The sequence below is a fragment of the Tinamus guttatus genome, unplaced genomic scaffold, assembly GCF_059628265.1.
Source record: "Tinamus guttatus ecotype Peru unplaced genomic scaffold, ASM5962826v1 Tinamus_guttatus_pri_ptg000327l, whole genome shotgun sequence".
In the NCBI taxonomy this organism is placed as follows: Eukaryota; Metazoa; Chordata; class Aves; order Tinamiformes; family Tinamidae; genus Tinamus; species Tinamus guttatus.
Window position 1 is genome coordinate 1,426,948 of NW_028288861.1, and position 21,852 is coordinate 1,448,799.

A 21,852-nucleotide genomic window follows, 5' to 3' on the forward strand; every position below is an offset into this window, starting at 1 on the left:
ACAGTGACCAGGACTCCAACAGCAGGCATTAAAATGACTATGGGCCATGTCTGCCTTTCCCTTGCCAGGTTTGAATTTGTCCATATGTTGCTACAAATTAATTTGAAGATGTCTATCTTTTTTACACTTGCTCTTTAGAAACACTTTTGTACTTTGCAATTAATCAGCATTTTGCATAATTTAAATATATCAGGACAGCAAAGAAATAAATGGAATAAATTGGAATTTCAACTGTTTGCCTGTCACTGTTGACTTTAGTAGGAGTCATATAGCTGGAGTACAGACAGCAAAGAGTGAAAATAAACTATATCGGCTTCCCGTTTTGATCGAGGTCTGAATAACAATATTTATGCATCAAATCCCATTAGGGCATATGGAGGTAAGGAGGGAGGAAGAGGAGGTGATAAAAAGCAACGCTTATCCTAAGAACATCTTTTGGAAAGCTGGAGCTGAGATGAGATGCGCTAATAAGGCCGATGAAGGTATTAAAGGCAGTTACTGGCAATGAAACAATTATCTGCCCGAAGGACACCGAGGCAATCCACAGTGACAGCTGCTTCCAAGGGCCTGGTGGGGCAGGGTCTGCCCCATTCACACCCTTGCGCTTCTCCTGGTAATAAAGGAAGAATCCGGACCAAGGGAGCATGTTGAAACAATTCTAGGGCCTGGTGTTCAAACAACCCTAATCTTGTAGTGATCTGAAGGGACTTGAATGTGAACAGCTCAAAAGCCCTATTTCAGACAAAAAAGGAAGACCTTGGATTATTTGGAGGAGGGGAGACCTGGTGTCACTTTAGCATATGTTGATAATTTCTTTAGTTCTGCTAGAGAAACATCTTAGAAAATAACTAGGCAAAAAATTTGGCAAACTTAGATGAACATGTGTGGGACAGGCAACTAGAATAAAGGAGATGCAGGTGTAGACATATCATGTTTAAATGATCACCTCACAGGGTCTTTTTTGAGGAGAGAAGAAACTGCATTTATAACCTCTGACTCAATGGCCCATCTTGCAGAATGACAAGTTCCTTCAATTTATCAAGGTATTTCCTTGACAAAATCGCCACAAACACAAGAAATACAATATAGTTCTGAATTGTTCAGGTATAACGGCCAAGCTCCCGGCTGGCGTAAATTAAGACTCCTTCAAATCTGAGTGATGAGACTTACAAAGGAAGATCACATACTTCAAAAAAAATAAATGAGGAAAGGGTGAAGGAAGACGAAGGAGTTATTCATGTCATTAAAGCAGTCTTGCTTTTCAAATAGGGCACAAAAAAGTTTCTCTTCTAAGTCCTTCAGACAGGGGAGAAAACTTTATGCTATACATTTAAATGAATGAGAGCTGGGAGAAAATGTTTATATAAGTAAATTTAGTAAGACCAGGTCAAGAAATGTGTTGGTCAAGCAATAGTCTTCTTGAAGCACTCATTAAAAAGGCCAGAATCCACAGCGATCTCAAACAGACAGTTGCTGCACTAGATTTAAAATACAGAAAAATAGGACATTTGGTAAAATGAAGGAATCAGATCAAAAGTAAAACATTAAAATGAATATATTCAATCTTATTTTCTAACAAAACAATCACTGCCAAAAAGGACAAGTTGATACTTCTCACTAAATCTGTGCTCAATCCATAAATACTTCTAAAGAATTCAGGAGCCTGTGTCAGAAATTCAGAAGGCACAGCGCAGTACTGAATTGATGCTTTAATCTTGCTCTGCCTTTTTATCTCAATGCAAATAAATAGGTAAGAACCAGTATTATTAAAAAACTAACAGACTCCTGAAGTCACAGATAAAAAGACCAACTACCAGGGTGGGGAGGAGGGGAGAGAAATGGTATTTAAATGTGGAAGTTGTTTTTTTTTTCTTATAAATCCTTAAGAACATCATCATCTTCTGTGCACTCAAAAAAATCACATATTCTCCTTTTGTGTCATCAGTTACAGTGTCTCAATAGATGTCATAACTGTAGAAGTGGAATAAATTTCAAGAGCAAGCAGGAAAGAAATCTAAGGAAATTTTAACTATGTAAAGTAGGGTGAAAGGATAAGGCTAGGAATGTGTTTTATTAGTCTTGTCTACAAGAAATAAACTATTTCACTTCTTATCCATAAAAGAATGCAGGCCGCAACCATAAAGAACATGTTAACACCACTAGCATGTAATAGATGCAATCACACTATTACTATCTAAATTTTTGTTTATTTTTCAACAGATTGGTGTCTGCAAATCATGCTGTCTTACATTGCTGTTCCTCTGTAACCTTACCCATTATTCCTACTGTGTAAAGTGAAGCACAAATTTAAGGTGACAAAGCACCAGTTGGCTGATGTGAAGTATGCTACGAAAGCAGAAACCTCTGAAAGCTTCACAGCCATTATGAAATAACTGACCTATATGAAACTGCTACCATGGTTCACAAATTTATTGTCAGGTTCCAGCCTCTAGCTGTTCTCTGATTGTTCTAAATACTTGACAAACTGAAGCCTTTTCACTTTCCGTTGAAATTGCCTCATCTCCCTGTCAGAGCGCCATGGGGGACTCCATTACTTTTCTGACTTCTTTCCCCTACTGACAAGTCATTTAGCTGGCTTCTTGTTGTGAAGGCTGTCCATGTCAAATTAGCCAGGGCCCCTATTGTCCTTATTACCACTCGAAAAGCCATCATGAGTAATGCTACGGGGTCCCTCAGTTGTCATCATTTGTCAGAAAGAAAGGGAGTGTGGTTACATATAGCTGACAGGTAATTTCAGTGTCTACAATTACCCCAATTAGTCTTGTCATAAACAATTCGATAAATGCACACCAATACAAACAGATAAACACACCAAGGTTTCTCACTATTAATGTCATGTAATGGATAAATCAGTGATATAATGCTGTATTTTATTTATTTCTTTAAACTATCCTCAGCTGCACGCTGGCAGTTGCTACCTGGTCAGCACAAATTGTACTATCTACTTTCATTAGCTCATCACCATGAGAGAATATGAAAGACTGTGACAAAATTCATTTAGAGAGAGAGCGCAAGAGCAGATTGCCTGAAGCAGGTGCTATAACAAAGATAAAACAAAGGTTTGCTTTTGTCAGCTCAGTGCAGCAACAAGCTTTAAAGGAGAATACTTTGGCCTTAAAAACAAACATGAAATATGAGAGAGATGGGATGAGAAAGCCCTGAAATATATTTCTACTGAAAGTAAGAACACTTGCTTTACACCACATCCCAAGTCAATCGGCAGGCGGCACTTCTAACACTATACTTAGTAAAGCTTGACTTTCAGAGAGCGTCATAATATTAGATGAATTCTCTCCACATATTGTTTCTATTTTTTTAATACATCTTCTAATGCCATACAATGTTGAAATATCGGAAAATTATACCACATAATCTACAACATAAACCCCGCTGTTCCTACATTAGAGTCATCTGATTGTGTTTAGTCAATCCAACTCACTGGACAAGTTGGTAGCACTCTGTTAAAACCTCTTCAGGCATAAAATATTGATATTATTGACTGCTCTTCTAAAATATCAGGTAGACCTGGTAGATGCAATATTCAGAAAGGCAGTTTTAATAACGTCCATATTAAGCACTGAATTATGAGTTGTTAAGCCTATCATTGTGATCCACATAAATAAACATTCAAATCCCAACATCTCTGGAGTCCGTGGCACCCTGTCTGTTTGCTGACCGCAGGCTTAAGTGATGGCTGGAAAACCGAACAGAGGCATGTTGTTGTAGGAAATTGCTTTTGGCAACTATTTGTTCAAACTGAAGATTTTTTTTAAACCAACACTAAGAACCCACCAGAAAACAGGACAGGTCTCCCTAATGAGTAATCTATTTTAGCACAGTCTTGTCTAGGCATGACAGTTTACTGAGAGGCTTGAAAAACTCGTAATTACCAGTGTTACAGGGCAATTAATGTATATTACACTGCACTACTCATGGCAGCAACTGTCATTTTCTCAATAAAAATGAGTACTCTTCAGCTAAAGGTGACATTAATTGGGACTTTAATGACTATGCAGAGGAGCTGAAGCCAAATATGAACAAAACAGCGATTCAATGAGCGACTTCAGAAACGAGAAAATTGTACTAAAATGAGATTAATTGCTGTTTAGAAAAAGGAAAGAACCTAAAAAGCTATTAAATTGCAGGGTTTGGGTGCCCGGGTGATGGTTGTGATGTTAATCTTGCATTCTCACAGCAGGCAAATATTCACTAAATTCAGAGCCTTTTGACAGCAGGAAAAATCATGTATGCTTAACTTCAATCCATCAAAAATATATTTCAGCTTTTATCAGTGTTCTAAATACTTCTGCAATTTCAAAAATTACTGCTCCATTCCTTGGCTGTCATCATGCAAATGTGAACACTGTCAATATTGCTATGAAAAATTCCCTGGCTTCAAAAGGCCCACTTCGGTGATAAAGAAGGAAAAACGTGAAGATTAGAATTGCAAAACACACACTACTAATATAACAGAAAGCAACAATAAGAATTTAATGTTTAAGTTGTGGAAACTGATAAAATAGAAAATGATGGGGTGTTGTTTTGGTGTGTGTGGGAAAAAAAATAAAGAATTCCCCCACTCTCCCATAAAATTTTTCAAAGATTGTAACTTTATAGATAATTACTCATAGCAAATAATTAGGACATAATTTTACAGCTTGACTTCAGGTGATATAATTATTAAAACTGCTCTGTAGTTTCTAAAAGCCTTTATCCATGCTACTTAATTCTTCAAAGCAATTATATAATTGCTTTTCTTTATAGCCTTTTCAACTGTCATGATCACTGTATACATAAAACATCACACTTAAACTGTGACATATAAGAGGGATAAACATAGCCCCAATTCACTTTGAAGTTATATCTCCTGTAACTTAAAATTTTAAAACAGAAAATCAGGTTAGCCATTCAGGTTAGCAATTGCATTGGCAGTAGTCACAAGTCTTAAGAAGCAAACCTCCTTCCTCTAAGCAAAACCTGCAATGAATGAATACACAGAATAGACTCTTTTTTTTTTTTTTTTTTTTAGAATTTTCTATTTCAAAATCAATTTTCTTCTTTTGTATTTTCATAATTAAACATCTACCTCATCTACCTAGAGCTTAAAAAGCTCTAGACACATTAAAACAGATCCCCAAGAACTGCATCCACTAGACAGTATAATAAAGATGATGACAATGGGGACATTGTATCTTCATATCAGCAGATTTCAAAGACACAATTAACAAGATTACATCCATTAGCACTTCTGTTAGCTATGTTCAAACATTCCAGTGGAAGTATATAAATATCTGAAATACAAAAATCATGGGCATACAAAGTTGCAGCTTTGAACTTAAACTAACCATTGTGATCTGGATTGGGTCCACAGATTGTCATAACATTAATTTACGCACATTGCGCAGAGTACTTTTGATTATTAATCAAGTCTGATCATTACAGCCCTATTACTTAGAGTACCTGAAAAATGCACGAGTTAATGTTACCATGGAAACTTTTAAGCTAAACATGCAATTTAGAAAATTAACATTCTCAAATTTTAAATTTGAAGTGCCTTTTTTTTTTTTTCATTAAACTTCCGGTCTTTTGCAGAGAAAAGCACCCATAGGCAAGGAAATAGCTCTTCAGGTTTGTGTGCTCATAGTTCACAACAGTGAATGAAATGTTTACATGTTTAATACTTTCAGAATTACTTATTAAAAAGTTTCTTGTGAATGTCTCACTAGATTCCTAGCTATTGCTCAAAGAACAACATTTTGTACTTCTGAAGTCAAGCCTGGCAAACAACTTCACAAAGAGGGGAAGATGTTATTAGAAGCCACTGCAAGAAGCAGACGAAATAGCAGTCCAAGGCAGCCAGTGGCTAACTGTCTCTAGCAAAAGAAGGATATCATCTAGAGAATGAGATGAAAATAAAGGGTAATTTTCCCCAACACTTACCATTCTATTGAAACATGCCCAGCACAAGCTGCAGGGTAAGCAAAAGTTATATATACTTTTGCCATTTTATTTTAATTGGAAGTTGTGAAAAACATTTTTGTTTTTAGCTTGAAAAATGTATTTTTTTTTGTATATTCAAATGGAACACTAGCTTTATTGTTCTTAAACTTTAACAAAACAATCCTCAGACTTGGAAAAGTATACTATGTAAGGTGAAGGGATTGGTAAGTACTGAATAAAGCCTTAAGTTTTTCCTCTTATGCAGTGATTACACATAAAGCATCCATACTGCAAAATATACAGATCACAGAAGTAAATTACATTGAATTTAAAGGGACTGACTATCCTTTCACATCACAAATGTATTTAACACCAAGTTTTGCAACTGTATCAGTTTAGATCCACATTTAAAAAATATTTACTACTCTGAAACTTTTTCTCCTCCTCCTCTTCTTTCCTCAATTCTTGTCTTTAATTCATATTTCTTACTTGATAATTTCATATGTTATATATAAGCATGTACTTATGCATTTCTCCATGCATATTTTCCAGGTTATCTTGCTCTTTTATCTTATCAAAAGCATGAACTTTTCAGAATGTAAATTATGTCAAGGTAAAGCTTGCCATAAAGTCAGAAGGTATTTTTCAGCTATTAAAGGCTGATTTTTTTTTCCAATATATTGTTTTGAAAAGAAATTTAAGAATTAGAATTCTAAAGTACTTTAAGGATATATGTAATTGAAAGTTGCCAATGGTTCCACAGACTCACCGAAAAAAGAAAAAGTTACTAGTTAACATGATAGAATAAAGACGTACTTTAAATTCTCAAAATATTTTAAATATCGTTTTGACCTGAAAAACAAGTTAACAGAACTTCTTGCTCAAAGTAGCCACATCAAACCCACGGACTTGATAATTTCAAGATGTTTGTCTCATGAAATTAAAAAGTATATCAAAGCCAAAAGGGAACTGAGAAACCATAAAACAAACGTGTGCATGCTGGTAAAGATGAACAGCTCATGCTAACAACAAGGAGAAATTGTCTTGCTAACTCTCCCTTAGACTATGCATAATATATTCTCATGCAGAATCTCATGATGTCCATGGAATTTGCATTGCCCTGTCAAACTATGCCAGAATTCAGAAGAGTGCACTCTGGTACCAGGAAGATTCTACAAGCAGGAAGAAACATGTATCCAGTCTGTGTGTCCTAAGCCTTGGACAAACTTCGTTATGAATGCAGAAAAAGAAGGGATCAAATAGGAAGTAATACAACATAGAGCTGTGTCTACTGTCTCTTTTATTTATTTATTTCCCCCAGTTTACGAAATCAGATTTGTCTCACTTTATTTCAAAAGTATGCCTTTCTTAACTGTTCTCTGAAATACTGTGGAGTCTGTCTTTATCGTCAGGCCTGAGAGTTACAAATTATCAAGATGTAGACCAAAATCACTTCAATAAAAACGAAACCCAGAAAAACCTACCAAATGGAATATTAATGTTTACCTATCAATATAAGTAATTCCATTTTCTAATGCTATTCTTAGAGGGATGGGAGAAAGACAAAATAAAACTAGCACTTGTAACATAGTAAGTTAAAGGCAAAAACTGTCATTAGAAGTTAAATATTATCTCCCAATTCTGTCTGTAATCAGTATGGTTTTATTAGATAATTTATCTTGTTTTTCTTGGATCTTCTATGCTCAGCAAAACCTCTAGGCTCTTAAATTTGACAACCACATGTTGCAGTTGAGGATGGCATGCAAGCTAAAGTTTGAATATGCAACAGAAGAGTTGCTCCGAATTATCAAGCAACTCTTGCAAAGCAAGAGGTTCTCTGCTTTCTTCACTTTCGTCAGTGTTCCCTCTACTTTCAGAACACTCTCCTCAACTCTTCTACAGTTTTCTATGGACAGCTTGATCTCTCTAAATCTATGCAAAACTTTGTCATTTAGAAACACTAATTTGAGTGCAACCTTGGTGGGTGATTCAGTGAAGACCTATTTTTAGATGTGAATTTGCCTTTGCATCTATGGTTGGATGTATGGCTCATCTTGCAGAACGATCTTGAGAGCACCACAAGCGTGTTTGCAAAAGTGGCTTTCCTGGTTGAAGCACTCTATTGGCAATGTGGGTTCCAGATCACCAAGGAACTACCTACTTGTAAATGTGAACTGTGCATTTAGGACCCCAAAGTGGCAGAAACTTCATTGGTGGTAAAGATGCAACAAAAGACATATGGATCTAGAACCACAATGGATGTCTCAGAATGAAACCTGGGTCCTACCTGTTCCATGATATACCAGTCAGTAACATGGGATGGAAAGACAGCAGATTCTAGCAGAGATACTTCTTGCTACTGTTCAAATTAATGACACTGTCCCCACCCTATATCTCATTCTGTATTTCCGATTTAGAAGACTGTCAACACAGCTAAGCAGAGCTTTTCTTTCTCGATCCTTCTTACTCTTCTTTATTAATCATTATGATCAACATCATCATCTCATCTATTAAATACACCTGCAAGCTTCACCTGAGTTTCAGCTTGGATTTCTCTCTGTAGCTTCTCAGATCTAGCACGTTCAAATATGGCTAAACTTTTCTTTTTTTTCATGAACCTTTTCCTCCTCTTTTTTCCTTGGTGTTCCATTCTGTCTACACAGACTCCCCATAAAGATGCACATTTCTTCCTACTTTGTAGCAGAACACCATTTTCCGAACTTGATGAATGTAGTCTGCTCTCTTCATCTGCATCCAAAACAATTTTGCAAAAGATCATACGAGTATTTAAGCATGTAATTTTTTTCTTTGTGCTTCCACAAGTTGAAGACATGTTACAGTAATCTCTGTCCATTCACTAGCAAACTGACAAACCCCATACTGAACTGGCAAACCATCTTTATCCTTTATCCTCAATTGCCTCTCAAGGTTAGAAACAATTCTCAAAAATATTCACAACAAGCATCTGTTATTCTCCTTTAAATCTCTCATTTGCCAAAACACATGAAAAACTTAAAAAGACAATATTGAAAGGGTGAGTTTCTCTGCCTCAATTTTTGCATCCATATTCAGAAATTAGATATAGATATTTTAAAACAAATACTATTACTTATTAAAAATAGGTTGAATATTCAGGTTAATATTCACATCCAATGGAAAATACCAAAAGCTCATAATGCTGACATTTCCAGTTATATAGCTATATATATTCTTTCCTTCTGATAAAAGCAACACCAGTAATGAGATTTATAGTGAATTTTTGGTAACTATATTTTGAAAGAAGAAAAACATTGCAGGTATACAGGAAATGTGAAAAGTGTTCAAATATTGCCTACTTTTCCAAAGCACATTTATGAGATTTACATCTATAGAATTTCTACAAGAGAGTAAATTGGAACGTACAAAGATTTTGAAAACTAACATCTTTGTAAGCTTGATGAGTGTTTTCATGTTGCAACATTTACATGAGTTACCAAAATACAGGAAAAGTAGCTGCTTTATGTTCTGCTGATCTATTTCAAGACTTTGCAACAAATATCACATCAATTTATACTTATTTCCTGAAAAGCCAACATTTCTGAAACACTGAAGTTAATTTAAAAAATAAAAGAAAAATATTGATTTAATTAGTTTTGTATTTTCATTTATTGCTAAAATGTGCATTTTAAATAGGCATGGATAATCATTAATCTACTATGATAAGTCTAAAACAATTCCATTTACATATTTGCTTTTTATGATGTAACAGATTTCCTCATTACTGAAATCACACAAAAAAGGAAAAAGGGAAAAAGGAAAAAAGGACAAAAAGGAAAGCATTTCTGGAAAATGTCTTAATCCAGCCAAAAAAGGCCCCTATGCCTTTGGTCCACAGAAGCTTTATTAGTTTCCTAGGCTCCATAGTGGGATAAACTATTTCATGCATGAAGGGATCAGCATTCCTTCTTTTAATCATCACTATTGTGCCCATTACAAAGCTCTCTGAACATCTCCTATGGATACCAAATGCTATCTCAATTACCCCTCAATTAATAACTTTATACTCACAGTTTAACTCTGTTACTTCTATGTATAGCAACTCTTGAAGATCATGAGTTTAACTGAATATGCTGAAATTACAGCGAACTTCTCCATCATAGACATCTTCTCACAGGGAAGGTGTGCAGACAACTCTTCCTAGTAAATGTAACAGTTTAATATTTATGCTTTGCTAATATCATGATGGATGTTCGTATCCCTGTGCACAGTGACCATCCTGTAACTTTTGGAACCACTGGAAGAAAACAAACCAGTTCTTACATGCCTTGATAAGCAATGCCAGATATTGTTTACATACAAAGTATCAGAAATCTGCTAACGCTAGCTAAAGCCACTATAGTACCTCAAAGCTGTGGATTTTGAGTTTGCTGAGGCACTATATTATGTTCTTCTGAATGTAATATAGATCGCCTCAAGGAAGAAAGATAGTTAATACTTCTTGATTTAAAGAAAGTGTTTCATATGTCTATTCAGGTGCCTTTTTAGCAGGCTTCCTTCCCACTCTAAGGATGGAGGTTAAATGTTAGGGAAAATGATTGACATGATGCTGCAGAGAGATGCAGAAGTCACATCAGCTGACAATTAGTGCCCTCTTTATATTCAAAATCAGGGATGGGGAGGAAAATAGTTAAAGATTCTCACAGGTGAGAAGGCACGGTGTGACCAAATTCTCTCACTACACCTTGTCAACTAAATTATATTCCTCTTGATAAAAATCTCCATAAGTTTCCCCTTATGAACTTTCATTGAGCCCTGAGCATTCCAGCAATATCTAACTTCCAAATTTTACATACTGCACCAATATGACAAACTGTAACATCTACTGGTTCCCAGGATACAAGTAACACGAGAGGCCTAGGTAAAGTCTGCTAGGTACTCCCCTCAGGATAAACCAAGAGATGAGTATTTGTTAGTCTTTCAGAACTAGCACATGCCTAGCAATTTTCCAATGATTATAAACTGATGCATAAAAGACTTTTTTTCCTTATCTACTTTCTATGGACCACTTGGATGTAATCCAAGAGCAGGTGAAAAACACTGGCTCAGATTTAAGAGTCTCGTGTCTATAATAGCAAAGCATTTCTGTAATACGCTTTTATTTAATAAATTAAGGATAAATGAAACCCAATTATAAATCTATGGCAGCTGCTACAAGATGCAAGGCCTAGTGACACCTGACTAGCAGTTCTACTACTTCGGAAAAAAAAAAAAAGGTGCTTCTTGGTCCTTGGTAGTTACAATTGTGAAAAAAAAAAACAAAACTAAAACCACATAGAAACCATAACTAAGTATTGAACAGCTACATATGCCTACAGACAAAAACAGCAGTACTTTTCTAATAATGTAAAATGGAGTTTTAAGCGACAAAAGAATTTTGTCAGATGATGAAAATAGGAAAGGCTCACTCATACAAAGAACAGAATCTGGAAGGACTTCAAAAAGAATATACTGCTTATCCAGGCCAAAGCATAATCACACAGAAAAAAATACGGATGAACATAAAAGATAACAATATAAGAGCAACAAAAAGCATGAAGAAGACTATGATACAACAAGAAATTAGTCAGGAAATACCTTCACATAGAATCACAATCATAGAATCATAGAATGCTTAAGGTTGGAAGGGACCTCTAGAGGTCATCTAGTCCAACCCCCCTGCACACGCAGGGTCACCTAAAGCACGTGGCACAGGACTGTGTCCAAAGGGCTTTTGAAGATCTCCAGAGAAGGAGACTCCACAACCTCTCTGGGCAGCCTGTTCCAGGGCTCTGTCACCCTCACTGTTAAGAAAATTTTCCTTCAGTTCCTGGGGAACTTTTGATGCTTCAGTTTCGGGCTGTTTCCTCTATCAGTGGCCACCAGTGAAAAGAGACCAGCACCATCCTCCTCACTGCCTCCCTTGAGGTACTTATAGACACTGATCGGATCCCCTCTCAGCCTTCTCTTCTCCAGGCTGAACAGGCCCAGCTCCCTCAGCCTCTCCTCATAGGGCAGATGTTCCAGGCCCCTGATCATCCTTGTGGCCCTGCGCTGGACTCTCTCCAGCAGCTCCACATCCCTCTTGTACTGTGGAGCCCAGAACTGGACACAATACTCCAGATGTGGCCTCATCAGGGCTGAGTAGAGGGGCAGGATCACCTCCCTCGACCTGCTGGAGACGCTCTTCTTAATGCACCCCAGGATCCCATTGGCCTTCTTGGCCACGAGGGCACACTGCTGCCTCATGGTCAACTTGTCATCCACCATGACACCCAGGTCCCTCTCTGCAGGGCTGAATATAGGCTGGATAACGGACTAAATAATAGGCTGGAAAATAAAAAAAATCTAATTTTAAGTTGTCATGGGTTCCAAATAGGAAAAAAATACATTTTTAGGATAGCAATATAATTTCAGTATGTTAAATGATGTTCAGAGACAGGCTGTTCATAAGAACAGGGACTATGAAAGAGTTAATACTATGGATAGTCAAAGCAAAATGAAAATACTATGCAGGCAGCTCTGAGGAGTGGATTAATACAGAAAAACCTTTAGTAAGATTGGCCTGCACAGTTCCTAGATTGTTAAAACTCATTATGTAAAGTTACATTAAAAATATTGAAAAACAAAACCCGAAAGCTTTGCAGGTGACTACAGTTTCAAAGATTATTTTGAAGTTGGTAAATGCAAACATGTACATTACTTTTGTCATCTGGTTTGTCTTAATCAAGACCTAAAAATTCATTTATAACACTGTACACAAATGCCATGTTTATATCAATATCGTATGCAGCTTGCATGGAAAAGTATACATTAAAATGAAGAACAGCAATCTGTGTAATGGTCAAGACATCCAATAACAAAACCACCAAATTCCAGTTGTCAAACATAATTTACTATGTATATTTCTTCTTTTTTTCTGTTAAACCAGTAATTATTAAAACAAAAGTGATATGGGTGAGTGTTTATGACTTCTTATTAAAATCCTGACTTAGAGCAGTGTTCATTTAAGCTTAAGGTTAAAGAAAATCATGTAGAGATCTCTGTGCGATGGCCTAGTGACTTTATATCCTCTTGTCAAACCTCAGCAGTTTTATTTGTAGTGATACATGCCGGAGAAGGTCGGAGGTTAAAGTTGATAGGAGGGCCAACAGGAAAGCCAACCAACTTCTTTTAAAAGATTACAACCTTTAACATATTAGGATCTGTCGGCAGTTAGGGCTAACTTTATAAACCTACATGCTCTGTGCTGTTCTGTGAACTGATCCCCAAACTCCAGACCAACAGGGTCAAAAAAGCTGCCTTTGTCTTCCTTCAATTATTTTCATGACTGTGTTACTGTTTAAGCTATTAGTTTATTTTTTGATTTTTATTGCTTTAATTTTTGATGAAGTGATGCTAAGCACTTAACACTAGTCTTTGGAAAAACATTAACAGGCAGGTAAGATTTTTTTTCATAATTTTCTTCACCTCATTTTTTTCTTCCCATTCTGGAAACTGAGTTTCTCCAGACTCTTCCATAATGCTGCTAAAGACAATTTAAATAACCAATGTCAGTTCCTGAAACTGGACTCTCATTTGTATTGTATTTGTAGGCTTTCTCTCAAATTACAGAGCTTTGACTGCTTTCTGCCCCTAGCACATATCCTAAGGAACATAATGCCTCTGCTCTAGGAAATCTAACATTAATCTGCTGGACTAAAATCTTTTAGATTTCCCTCCCTCTTCTTAATTCCACATGGCCTCCTCTGTGACTTTTTCGATAAAGATGAAAAATAATGTTAATTACACACAGACTCACGGAATAGCTGAAGAGACCTCTTGAGAGGGATTTCTGGAGATCATCAAGCGCAAGCGGCTCAGGGACATGTTCAGCCAAGTTTTGAAGGGGTGGATAGAGACCCTACAATGTCTCTGGGCAACTCGCTTCAGTGTCTGACCACCCTTAGAGTGCAAAAGATTTTTCTCAATTGGAGAATTTGGAATTTCCTGCACTTCAACTGTGTCTGTTGTCATTATCCAAGTCCATACCAATACTGACAACAGACTGACTCCACGGAGGCCACTGAGAGCTCGTCTATTGACTTCAAGTAGAACCAGACCTCTGTTAGATGGACAGATTCTACGTAAAGGATGGTACTCAAATGGAAGCCTGTGATGCTTCTACATCCACTACCAGCAGACATGCTGGAACAAATACAGGATAAAAAACAGATAGGTAACAAAGAGAACAAATAACAAAAATCATCCCGAATTAGAAATCTGGTATTAGAACAGGCTATTTTTATTTATAAGAGGAAAGTTTAAAAAAAGACTTGTTACAACAAAAGTGTAACAGACAGGCCAAAACATGCTAATGTTATTTACATATATATATATATATATGTACATATAGTATGTATATGTATATATGTGTGTGTGTGTGTGTCTGTAATCATGTGTGTGTATAAATAAATATATACATGCATTTACTGAACTTGTCCCACAATGCCCACAAGAACATTTTAAATCAAAATGCTGATAGCACAATCCATTTGTTAGAATTTAGAGAATAAACATAATGAAATCTTTTTCATTGCATAATGAAAACTTTTCTTATACTCTACCAAATATCTCTATCTTGCAGGTGTACAAAAACAGTGTACTCACTACTGAAATTTTACAGCTATGAGCTCTAAATAGAATAACCTACCCTAGAACCCCCCACACTGTACACATTACTGCCACTCTACAGGATCGATGTTGCAAGAAAACCTCCTGTATTTAATTTTCTTATTTTATATGAATATATGTATATATATATAAGCTTCAAATTAAATTTGAATTCAAATTGAAGTGTCAGACTTGACTTTTAAGTTTCTCCCACCTTTCTACCCTCTTTTTGAAAACCAAACGAAGAACACTTGGCTAAAGCAGACTCTGCATTTCACATCACATACCATTTACCTGCTGCTACAATTTTAATTATACAAAACCCAATGGCCCTAATAAAATCTGACTAGCTAATTAATACTCCAAAACATACAGTCCCAGCTACTGAAGGGAATGCTCTATGTGTAAATTCCCTTATGTCATAGAAAGACTCACACAGCAATGTGTAATTCTCCATAGGTAAAATAATATCCCATGATGTCAACAAGCTTCTTCATCATATCTGCAATTAACTAAAAATCTTAACATATACATATTTTTAAGTAGTTCTATTTTTTAGATTCAGTTCAGACATAATCCCTGGTACATGTCGTAACAAAACCTGGGAGAGAACATTATAATAAAGGAATAAGAAACATTTATATCAACAGCAAGGTATATTATTTTACTCCTATTGGAGAAATGTCCCCAAAAGACTGCTGTGAATTCACAGAATTATGTTTAAAATTTATATTTTAGTTACATTTATGCAACTCTGAATGATAAAAATACACACACATATAAACATATACGCTCTGAGATGGGATTTACATTATGACTCAGAGGTTTTCCTTAGATTCTCACATGAAGAGAATTCTTCCACCATGCCATGGGAAATTGCTTTCACAATTTTATGAAATTTGCCCAATTTGGTGGCTTGTTAAAGTCAGGGAGGAGGCAGAGGCAGATTAGACAACGTGTTTTAAAGCTATTACAACCTTACTGGTCTTGGGGGGAAAAAAAAAAAGTCAAGGGTATTAATTTTCAGGATTCCACATGACAATTTTATGGAGAAAGACGAGAAAAGCAAGGCCACGTAAGAAAGTATGGTGTGCTTTTATGACTGGGAAAATCTTTCCCCTAACAGTGAGAACACAAGCTATTCTCTCTGAACTTATTCCCCTGGACATTTTGCAGAGAATGATTTGAGCAGTAGTTTGACATGATTTGTATTCTTCCTAACATCCTATCCTTTATCTCCTTAACACAAGCCAAAAGTGTCTGGAACTAGATGTTGTTTTCCTAACATTTACGCGAACGCATAGACAATATTCCCGGATTCTTTTTCTCTTCCTTGACACACTATGAATGGTGATAAGAAAATGAAAGTTATGAGAAGATCTGTGCTTAGGTTTACACTTTTGCTAGAGTAAGATGGATTTTCATAACAGAGTATATCACGCATCCATAACTGTACTGCATTTTACCCTGAGTTTTAAGAAAACACTTTATCAGCTGTAAGTCCGACCTTGCAGTATCAAGCTTCTGCAGATAGAGAATTTTACACATAGAAGCATCAAGTAATTTGCCTGGCAGTACCAAAGAGATCAATGATGGAAAAGATTAAAACTCCCATCTTTCAATTTATAGCCACTACTTTCTACCATGTCCTGTATCTAAAGGAGAAAGCACGACAGTCACTGTTCCTACGATTCAGAAAGCATAATAAAGACTATAATTCTAACTGTTCTTCTTATTATTTGCATTATTAAACCTTCAGCATGCTTGAGGCTTGATGTGCTAAGTACTGGGCAAACGCTTAAGGAGTTACAGCCTGCTCTACAAGAAGTTGGATTAATCGTTCAGACCTCTGATAATACATGTGCACATTTTTCTCTTGAATGTTGGATTTTCAAGCAGTGATACCAAATGTTAGTTCTTCTTAATAGATGTTATCAGAAAGGAGAGTTCCTTAGAGGCAGTGACTATGATTTTTAACAAAAGAAAATAGAAAAAAAAAGTAGACTAACCTCCTTGCACAGACAAGAGTAAAAACTACTTTGACAAAAATTAAAATATTGCACTGTAGATATTTTTATTCAGTGAGCACTTACCGTGCTTATCAAGTCACATAAATTGCCACTGAAACTCAGACATCTCTGGTATGACACACAGAAACTCTAATAGCCTAAAAAGTGTTAAAAACCAACTACACAAAAGTTCAGGGAAAGAAAATAAACCAGTAATAGCAAAAAAAAAAAAAAAAAAAAGGAAAAAAAAAAAGAAGAGCAGAACCCAATTTTGACCTGAATCATTGCAAGTCCAATAGAAGTGATTAGAACTGAAGCGATTTGGTAGGAGCCCAAGAGCTGCAGGCCAGAGAACATGAGCGTACATTGCACAGAAAGCTCATCACACCTACGAGCCCTGTCACACCAAGCAGGGTGAAGGTGAAGAAAGGGTCACAACCAACTGCAAACAGGAGGGAGTCTGGTGACAACTTCAGGTTGGGCACTTCCTTCTCAGAAACAGGCATGCCACATACGCAGCCCCCTTATCTGGGGCAGTCCTAAGTCCTGAAGCCTCAGGATCCCTAGCAATGCAGATGTGGTGAAGGACCTTTAAGCAGAACAACGCTACATACTTACACAATACGGAAAAAAAAAAATAAAGGCAAAAAAGGCAAATGATCTTCTATAAGAGTATGCCATTTGTATTGTTCTGTGACCAACTGTGACATTTTTACATCACAATTTATGTTACCCAGCTAACTGTTAACCTTGTTAAAAAATAATTGAAAGTATGTAACAAATTAAAAAGACATAAAATAAACTAAGAAAACCTGAAATCTTTCTATCTGCTATCTATATGTTAAAAGCTAAAGAACATAGAGCTACATAAAGAAAACCACCATTGCTGTGCAGACAGCAGAATATTTTCACAATTTTTTTTTCTCCTTGGAAACATACATTACTCTTACTGTAGTAACAATTTGAAATTTTATAAGATTTTGGATTTCTTTGATATGAAAAATGTTTTATTTTTTAATTATATCTATTTCCCCGAAAGGTCTTTAAAGGCTCTACAAACTACCTTGCATTTTATTATTGCTGACAGTTATCTAAACCACGCTTGAATGCCCTCTTTATCCTTTAGTGAACAATTGAAAGATCATATGCTAAGAGACTTGTGCTTTCTCTTCTTCTTGCCCTATAATTAAGGCATTTTAATACATTTTCTCAGAGCAGTTAAGAAAGTACAATGTTAAAAATTAATGAAATGAGACAATTTCGAGTTTAGCAACCATAAATATGTACAACATAAATTTGTCTCAATTTTAGAGATGAAAAAAAAAAGCCTTCTTGAAATCACATGATAAGATTGCCAAGATTCTGCTTTTGCTGTCTGAGGGTATTTAAATGATGTATAGAAGTCTGACCACACTGCGGTGTTGTAAGATACCTACAAGAGAGGTAAACATTTCTGTCAAACACTCAGTTTCCATTGGTTTTAGTATGTTTTCATTTACTTTAAATATTTACATATATATATACTTATATATGTATAAAAAGAAGTATTTCTGGAGATGATGAAATGAGGGAGTGAGAGGAAGCAGGAAAAGGCATATGAACAAAAAAATTAACGTAATAAATTGATTGTAAAAAACATCTGATATATGTAAAATACCAGCAGTATTTCATTAATGGCTATTAATGGTTAAACAATTGAATCGGACTTTTCTACAGAATAGAATTCATGATATCCACATATCATACATTTGTGCAACACAGACGTATAGGGTTTTTTCATGTAGTGAAAGAAATTATATGTTTCTATATACAATATCCTTTCTATATGCCATTGAATATAGGGTGAAAAATACAATGGTATCATAGGAACACCATTATTAAGTTTTTCCAAGAAGTTATTAATAATGAGCAAGTCATACTTCTCATCTAAAACTAAATCAAGTTTCTGAGGCAGGAATTCTTTATGCTGCCTCAACAAAATGTTGAAAAGATACAGTACAGCATAAAGCAAAAAGATTACACTTCTTTTCCTCAAAATAGAGAGGAAAAAGACAAAAAGTTGCTCTTCAGAAGATTTTTTTTTTAGCATTGTCAGACTGTTATATTATAAACAACCTTATTAGTCCTTTATAATTACAATAGGTACCTCTGGACAAGACCGAGCGGACATGACAAATGCTTCTGACTTCTTTCTAAATCGAACCTGGAAGGTCATCGCTGAACAAACAGAATGCTACACAACTGGGGCCGTAAATTGTGGAAGCTTACAAAAAGGTAAGTTTTTTGTTGTTAAAATTAAAACTATTCTTTTTAGACTTTCTGTGTAAAATCAAGGAGTAAGAGATCGAGACAGGTTAAAAAAAAAGATAAGCAGCTAAAGAAAAAAAAACACTTCAAACTTTAATCTTATACTGTTTCTATCTGCAGCTGAATCTGTCAAGTTCACAGACATTGTGTTCATAAACACAATGTTTATGAAATGCTTGCCTTATTTTACAAATATGTCCTTAAACATAATTCCCTAATGAGAGTTTACCTATGAGTGCATTTACTTTGTTCAGCATTCTGATGATACTACGGACCCTTAAAAAAAATACGTATCTATAGGACTTCCTTGCTGCAAGAACAAAAGTACACTGCTGTGTATTTCTCCTAACATTTTTGTTTCAGAATCATTTAACAGTACTAGTTAGTTTTTCATTAAATTTAATTTGCGTTGTGCTAAACAGTAACTCAAGTAACAGGAACTGGAAACCGATTGATGGATCTCACTTTTAAATCTTGTGTTTCAGTTTGGAGAAGAAATATAAGGATTGAGTAAGAGAGCCGTAAGCTCTTGAAGACAATTAGTGGCTTAAAATAAATGAAACATTCAGTTATTTTCCTTAAAGTTAGGCTAAATTAAACTGCAAATCAAGTAAATATCTGGATAATACTCAAATCAACAGCTTTACCTAATAAAATTCTATTGAGTACTGAACTAACAATTTGAAACAAATATGAAGTACGTATGAAATATGAATGACTAAAAAGAACCATATGAGAAGTACAACAGTAAAGTTATCAAAATTGAAGCAAAGGAAATTCAAACTGAAATGTATGATGGGCAATTAAGTACCTATTTTGACAATTCTAAGTGGTCAAGTTTTTAAAGTATGACACAGAAACCTTAACCTATCTATATGTGAGTGATAAATGAGGCATTTTGTGTCATTACATTCTCATAAATCACTTTCTTTAACTGCTGATGGCTTTTATCAGGTCTAACCTTTTCAAGCTTCTATCAGAGTGCTAACATTTTCAACTTTGACACATATGCAGTTTACAAATTCTGCAGCTGATTAACTCTGGACAGAAGCTCAGTGCCATCATTGTCTTCTTCAAGTTGGGTTACAGCTTCAGTGTCTCAAAAACTCACACGCATTCCTCACAGGCCACAGAAATCTCACTTTGTATATTGGGCTGTGCTGCAAAGCATGTATAAGACATTTCTTCTTTTGAAATGGAGAAATGAGACCGTACTTTCAGAATGACTATTCTACGGAAAGTGAGCCTGAAACATGTATACTTTTCACTATTTTGAAATCAAGTAAAACATTCCAAATAAAGTGGCATAAAATTTTTCAGCGGAGAGAAGTCAGCAAAATAATATGATCAATTTATTTTATATTAACTTATAAACAGAAATTTTGATCAAATCAATACTCCCAATTACACGAAGAAAATTGAAAGAGCAAAATATTGCAATATTTTACATATGTAATGGAAAATATTGCAAATTGTAAGATGATCATGATCACTGCCTCACAATAATTTTGTGGGATCCTTCACTAGTCTCTTGTCTGAACCATGCTGCAACTTTCTAAGACTCTAATCTCAGTATTATAGCACTTAGCATGTGATATGAATTTAACCATGAGAACAAATAAAGAACACAGTAAAAGCAATATCACAAAAGAAATAGAGGAAATAATGTTTTATCATGAGTAAGTGAACCCAAAGATTTCACGGAACACTTCCTTTCTCTAGAAATTAAAATTAAATTACATATCTGCATGACACTCAGGCGATCTCTTTCTGAGTAGCTGATAAAAATCCATCTAGGTGTCTTATTTCAAAAACATTCTAACTTACTGTACTGTATTAAGGAGTAATACAATGGTAGTTTATGTTTTAGTGGCATCAACGTACACTAAGAGTTATGTGAAATGTATATTTCACTATTTTAAATTAAAAATATACAAAATGCCATTTAATTCAGATGTATTTCATGTACAAAAAACAGCAGTGAAACGTTCAAGGAAATGCCTCTGCAAGATGTAATTGATACAGACACCGAAACAAAGCTCGAGTTTAAAGAGATACTGTCTTTGATAATATTAGTCAGGTTGAAGAAACCTTCATGTTACTTGTGTGACCACTGGAAGCCTGGTACTTCAGATGGTATTAGTTTTGATAAGAGCTAACTAGACATCAGACCTAAATAATGAAACCTGAAGAGACAGGCTCGGACCACGCACACAGGAACGTCCGCAGAGGCTCTCCTGCGGCAGATCGTCTCTCGTTAATAAAAGACAAATCTTAGAAAAACAGTGGGTGAAGGACAACTTTTTTTCAGAATCACAGCTAACAGCCTTGTAACGTCAATGTCTAAGGCCTATCCATGACAAATTAAAAGTTCTTTATTTCACTAATAATGTCACACATCAGAGAAGCTATGCAGTTACACTTTGACGATTCAGATGTAAATCCTGGAATGCCTATGAGTATTCAAGACAAAGGCATATTTATCATTTAAAACAAAAGGACATGACTTCTTGATGTTCATATCAAAGAATAGTGATGGATGAGGGCATGCTAATCAAATGACAAACCAGAAGGAACACAGATGTTTGCTATTTTGATTAGGGAGGGAAAAAAAGATCCCTTTCCCAAATAAGATACTAACATTCTAAAATTATACACACAAGTATATACATGTTTATACAACACACTGCATATGATATATTGAGCTTGGTATGTTCCTAAGGAGACAGGCTACAGATAGTAATTAGAATAACTGCCAATTTACCTAAGGTCCAAAGAAGCCACATACAGCAAAAAAAAAGAGAATCCTGGCTTTGATTAAGTCCAGAATAATTTATTATTTATAAGCAATTTTAGCTTTGTAATTTAAAAACTCCCAAAGTCATCAGAGCAAATTATTTTCCCTTTT

The 21,852-nt window shown here is 35.4% G+C and overlaps 1 protein-coding gene across 1 annotated transcript in view; it reads right to left on the bottom strand.

The window, feature by feature from the left end:
* CDIN1 (CDAN1 interacting nuclease 1) overlaps window positions 1-21,852 on the bottom strand; it is a 117,669-nt gene that overhangs the window by 26,307 nt on the left and 69,510 nt on the right. The gene's annotated exons all lie outside the window — the stretch shown is intronic.